The following is a 5,628-nucleotide window of genomic DNA, read 5'->3' as shown; positions in this document are numbered from 1 at the left end:
GGCTTTTTATAGTTGGGTGCTGAATCTGGAAAGACAGTTGGCTCCCTCTTTAAACTACTTAACGTCTTTTGATCTGGGCAGTTCCTTAATATCTCTGCTTTGCAAGGAGGTCTGACTGGAGTCCTTCAGAAGTTTTGAGTTCAATATAAGGGACCATACCCCTCCTCAGCTTCACCTTGTTTGCATTCAGCCTAATCAACTGCTTAGAAATGATCACATCTCAGTTTCATGGCCCTTGACTATATACTTTATTTAACAGAAGGGGATGTAAAGAAAGAGGTAATCTGCCTCATTATTGATGTCTGAAGTTGCGTCTAACCCCTGGTTCAATTTACAGTGAAACAGCCCTTAGGATGGGCTGGTTCTCAAAGGCGTTCATACCAAAGACTGGACATTAGGAGGAACTTCTTCACAGTTAGAGTGGCCAAGGTCTGGGATGGGCTCCCAAGGGAGGTGGTGCTCTCCCCTACCCTGGGGGGCTTCAAGAGGAGGTTGGATGGGCATCTGGCTGGGGTCATCTGAACCCAGCACTCTTTCCTGCCTATGCAGGGGGTCAGTCTCTATGATCTATTGAGGTCCCTTCTGACCCTGACGTCTATGAATCTATGAATCTATTTCCGTGGGAATGACAATTCTCGCAAAATTCCATTTCAGAGGACACAAAGCTGCATTTTCCATGCGTTTCTGCCCATCAAGGAAGCCAGAGACCCAGGTGAATGGGAGAGTTAGGTAGACCACCTACACTGGAGACCTGGCACTTGGAGCAGACTACCTAAGAAGACATAGATCCTGCGAGCCAACCTGCCCAGTCAACCTGGATGGGGGAAAGGCAGCAGGCTGCCATAGAGAGGTTAGGAGCCAGCAGAGCCCAACTTTTCTCAAAAGTTGAATCAAAGTAGAAGTGTTTGTCTATCTGGGAATTAGTGTACTCTGATGAAAAACCTTCCCTTAGAGAATTCCCAGCCTTCCTGAGAGAGATCCTCCACTTCGTCCAGAGGCTTGATCCAGGGGTGAGTTAGTTTGGGTGCTTCATGCAGGTCAGAATAGACAATCCTCATGGTCTCTACTGGCCTTAAAACCTGTAGATGTGCAGTCGGTTGGAGTTTTGTCATGGATTTGAATTGTTTTCCCTAGGTCAGTATTTTCCTTGAGGCCTCGCACTCTTTTCTGAGCCATGATGTGACTGAAGGTCACTACTGCTTAACTGAGCTCTGCGCAGGGCTAGATAACCTGGGCTGGAGAGGGCCTGGTTGGCGCTGGCGGTATGAATGAAACAATCCTTACAGAAGAAGTGCAATGCTGGGAAATTATTCAAAGCCAGACACTAGGCTGGTGAGGCCAGGCTTTGGCTCAGGGCAGGGAAATCTCGCCTAGCAGGAAGAAGGGTGGCCACCCAGCCAGGCAGCACACAGGGCTAGTGTTGCAGCTCACAACTAAGTCCCTTGTGGAAGTCACAAAAGGAGATATTGTCTGGAGGCCTCAAGCATATCAGTGACCCTGCGCGGCCGCTAGCAGCCAACGAGTTAAAAATTCACAGACGAGGCTGGACACAGGCCAAAATCGTTGCAAACAGACAATCTGTCTAGAGAATGGGCCTGCGCCATCGGCTGTCCCGGGCTGAATGGGAACAAGTGGAGTGTGTGCGTCTGCTCTCTCTGTCCATGGGAAGAGGTGATATCTGTCACAGCCGGTGGCTGGCATTCTGGCAGGGTTTCGCTGAGACATTTATCACTAGCCTAGCCTTAAAACCGAGGCTGCTGCTGTTGGCCCAGTCTCTCCCAATCTCTCACTCTTTCTTCTAACCTGGCAGAAAATGACAGTGGCCAGGCAGTCGGAGGCTGCAGTTTAGAGGCAAAAAGGAATGTAAAGGCCTAATCCCCCATGTGTTGGAGCAAAGGGCACTCAGTAAAATCATGCACTTTTCTGGGCTGCTCTAGGCTGCCTATCCTACCTAATTTCTGGATTTAGGCACTCACTAAGTGGATAGCACAGCACAGACATACTGGGCGCGTCTACACATTCATTAATGCACCTTAGGTACCACACATCTAGTTTAGTACTTGCTTAATAAAGTACTTAGTAACTAGAGTTACTGCACAGCAGCACCAGTGCACAGTTTTTTCGTGACACTAGCCTAATAACACTGCGCAGTAGGTTATTAGCACAGTTTTTAACCACCGGGCTACTGCGCAGTGTTATTAGGCTAATGCCCACTAAATGTCTCATGTAGACGTGCCCATTGTAGACTTAGCCTCAATCACCCCTAGCCCCCATGGCACCTCACTTCTGACCTGCAGCACCTCCTGTTACTCTGACGTGGTCCCTCCCCTTGCAGCTCTGCCATTGAAATGCCTGTGTCTTCCCATCCCAGGCCTCGCACAAACAGGCTCTGCCAAACTCTGAGTGATGGGAAAAGTGGAGCTGGGAGGAAGAGGAGGCTTGCAGCACAGCAATAGCTATAATAGACTAAACAAAGTATTATACACACATGCAGTCCAGCTCCCCCAGGTTCTTGAGACGAAAGGCCAGGGGAATTTGGTTTGCTCTTCCTAATGCCCCCAAAATGACTTTTTTTCCCCCAGAAAGCATTTTTTTTCTCTTAATTGCCTGAACATTAGCATGCAAGGCAGCATTGCTCCAAAATAGAGGGAAGGGCTGGGAAATGTTTGGTAAAGAGGGGGCTGTTCTTCGCCCAAAGACATGTTTAAACCCCATGGATGTCAGCTGGTGCTGAGAGACAGAGAGATTCCACAGTGGGTATTTTTGTGCCATGAGATTTATTACTAAAAATAGGTGCCAGGGGCCAAAAATGTGACAGGGCATTGCCAAGCTGAAATAAACGTCATTCCAGCAAGGTCCTGCCCACTTTCATGTTGGAGCTGCCTAAAACTGTGAAAGCAGAGATAATTTGAAAAATCTGATTGAAAAATCAGAAGCATATTACAGAGTTGTTACGTTTCTGCAGCCCTGGCGTGTTTTGCATTTCACTCAGTGCACTGACTGCAGCCAGCTTTCACTTTCAGGGGCCCAGTTTATTTTTAGGTTCATCGATTTGGAGTGTTTTTTTACTCAATTGGTAACTACTTCTGATAAGTAGCTCTCTGTGCTCCACAAGTTTAGTGCCCACTTCCTCTTTTAAAGAGATCATTTTCATTTACAATGGGGTTAAACAAGAGTACTGGTTCTACCTGCTGTTTAGCCTAGACCTTATCTGTGTCGACATAAGGAAGAACATTTTGTGCTTGAAGGCTTGCCTGACATCTCTTCCAACTATGCAGCTCGTCCATTAAGAGATGTTACCCAATAAACCCTGCTTCTTACATAGTCCCTGGACCGGCACAGCTATAGCACCGCCACTCTAGTTACTTTCCCGTTCTAGCTTTCTTATTAGCTAGATTTACCTGGATTTGAATATCCAGAATTGCTGGGGGTTGTCTTCCTCTCCACCATACAAAAAGGCCAGGACATTTCCTCCTCAATTTGTTTGAACTGACACTTAAAAATAAACAGATGGAGAAAATATTCCTGTTCATAGCAACTTTGCAGACGTGCAGTTTAACCTGCTGAGACTTTGAGAAGTAAACATTTTCCGGATATTGTCTAGGTCTGGCCTTAGATGCTCAGCTGTGATGAATAGGACTGCGTTGCGGATGACATTTACACTGTGCTCCAATTTATTAGGCTGCGGGCCTCTCACACTGAGCTCCAGATTGCTCTTTAATGTTAACCGAGGCTCATGGAGCCAGAATGCAGAAAGCTTTCAGTGCTTCTCTGCCTCCGCTCCGATGCGCTTTTACCCTGTGATCTCAAATAATTTGTATGATTAGGCACCCAGGGGTGCAGGCCTAGTAGCACGTGTCATTTGAACCCTGATCTTCTCCATCTCCGGGAACATTGCTGGGTCTCATTTACCCTGAAAGGCTGCTGGTATCTTTGCTGTGACTGGTTTCAGAAAGAAATGTCTTTGCTCTGGCTCCCATTCAGCCATCCAGCTTGACTCAGCAAAACACAAGTATATAAGCAAGCAAGTGCTTAACCCTCCACCTTCTTCTGTGGGACTGAAGCACAAGCTTCTGCCTGAGGGCTTTGCTGAATACGGATGGGCTAAAACTAGTGGTCAAACGCTTGGCTGAATTGGGGCCTATTTCCTTTCATGTTTTTAATTAAAGAATTTAAAAGGCACCCGTCTCATTAGGCCTTTAAGTGGATCTCTCAGCTTTCTTGTGGAGTAACTTCTGCAGCAAGGGGATAAGGCCAAGGACTGGGTGTTACCACTGCTGCATCTCTTCCTTTTGTCTGCCACTGAACTGCTCTTTGAGTATATCCACATTGCTTCAGCTCCCTGCCTCAGTTTTCCCATCTGTAACGTGGGGGACAACAGTGCTTTGCCTATGTAATGGGAGGCCAAGTGTTATGAAGCCTGATTACTTCCTGGAAATATTTTCTCTTCCAAGTCTCCTTCACTGAAGACTCTTAAATGTATCATGGCATTGCCTTAGGGATTTGACAGGGCTTTAGCAATGCTATAGCATTGTGGCTGATCCGTGCTGGAGAGCTCAGCCAAAGCAAATGGAGCATCAGCCTGGTGGGTGGACACAGCACACGCATGCATGCGCCTCAGTGGGATACAGCAGCCTGCAGGGTGGTTGGGCACAGTACATATGAGACATGGGGACTGCAGCAATGACTCATTGCAAAGCATCTGTATCCACCTGCCTTGGCGCATACCCGTCTGTCTCTGTCCTTCGTACGCAGCCAGCTTTCTCTCCATGTTCCTAGAGCCACGATGATGCTGTCCCTGGCTGGCACGGTCAAGCAAGGACTGCTAAACAGGCTCAATCTCAGGCCTGACAAGCGTGACAGCAACTCAGTCAGCAGTGCTGTTTTGCATTCATTGAAGGCAGCACGTTTCATCCAAGGTGCTTCTTTTACAAACCTTAATGAAGGCTCACAGCCGGTAGGACAGGTAGGAATTGTGATTCCCCTTTCACAGAAAGCATAGAGCAAGCACAAGGGCTTAAACGAGCTGGCTGCATTCACGCACCCAGATACAGAGCCCAGAAACCCAGCTTGCAAGTCCTCCGATGTAACCAGCAGCCACACCATAGGTGTTGCTTGATAGTACCCTCAGTACTTGTATGACTGTCACCCTGATGTTCAGGTGACTAAAAACACATTGGATTTTGTGAGAGCAAGTTAGGCAAACACTTGCCTAGGATGATTTAGACAGCAATGGTCCTGCCTTGAGCAGGGCTGAACTAGATGACCTCCAGAGCTCTTTTTTAGCCCTATTTCTCTTGGATTCTGTGATAATTATGTACCGATAATTTATACCTTGGCGGGGGCGATCCCCACTGCCTCCTGCTGCCACACGCCACATGGGGCGTTCTGCATGAGCCCCCGAAGCCCTGAGGCTGCTGCAGGAGCAGTGAGTCCTGCGGCTTTTCTTGGGGATTTTTTTCTTAAAAGGCTGGAGCTGACCCAGGCAGGGCGCCCATGGGGGGGCTGGGGGAGCAGTGGGGCTCGTGAGAACTGGGGCTTTTTTTTAAAGTATCAAGCTGGGGTGGGAGGGGGAAGTCATGGCGGGGCTGGGGGGGGGGGGGGGGGGCAGGGGGGGGTGGGGGGGGG

Source organism: Gavialis gangeticus, unplaced genomic scaffold (assembly GCF_001723915.1).
Source record: "Gavialis gangeticus isolate Ggan-Ray unplaced genomic scaffold, GavGan_comp1, whole genome shotgun sequence".
Classification (NCBI taxonomy): Eukaryota; Metazoa; Chordata; order Crocodylia; family Gavialidae; genus Gavialis; species Gavialis gangeticus.
The sequence above is the reverse complement of the archived record's forward strand: the minus strand, read 5'-3'. Positions refer to the sequence as shown.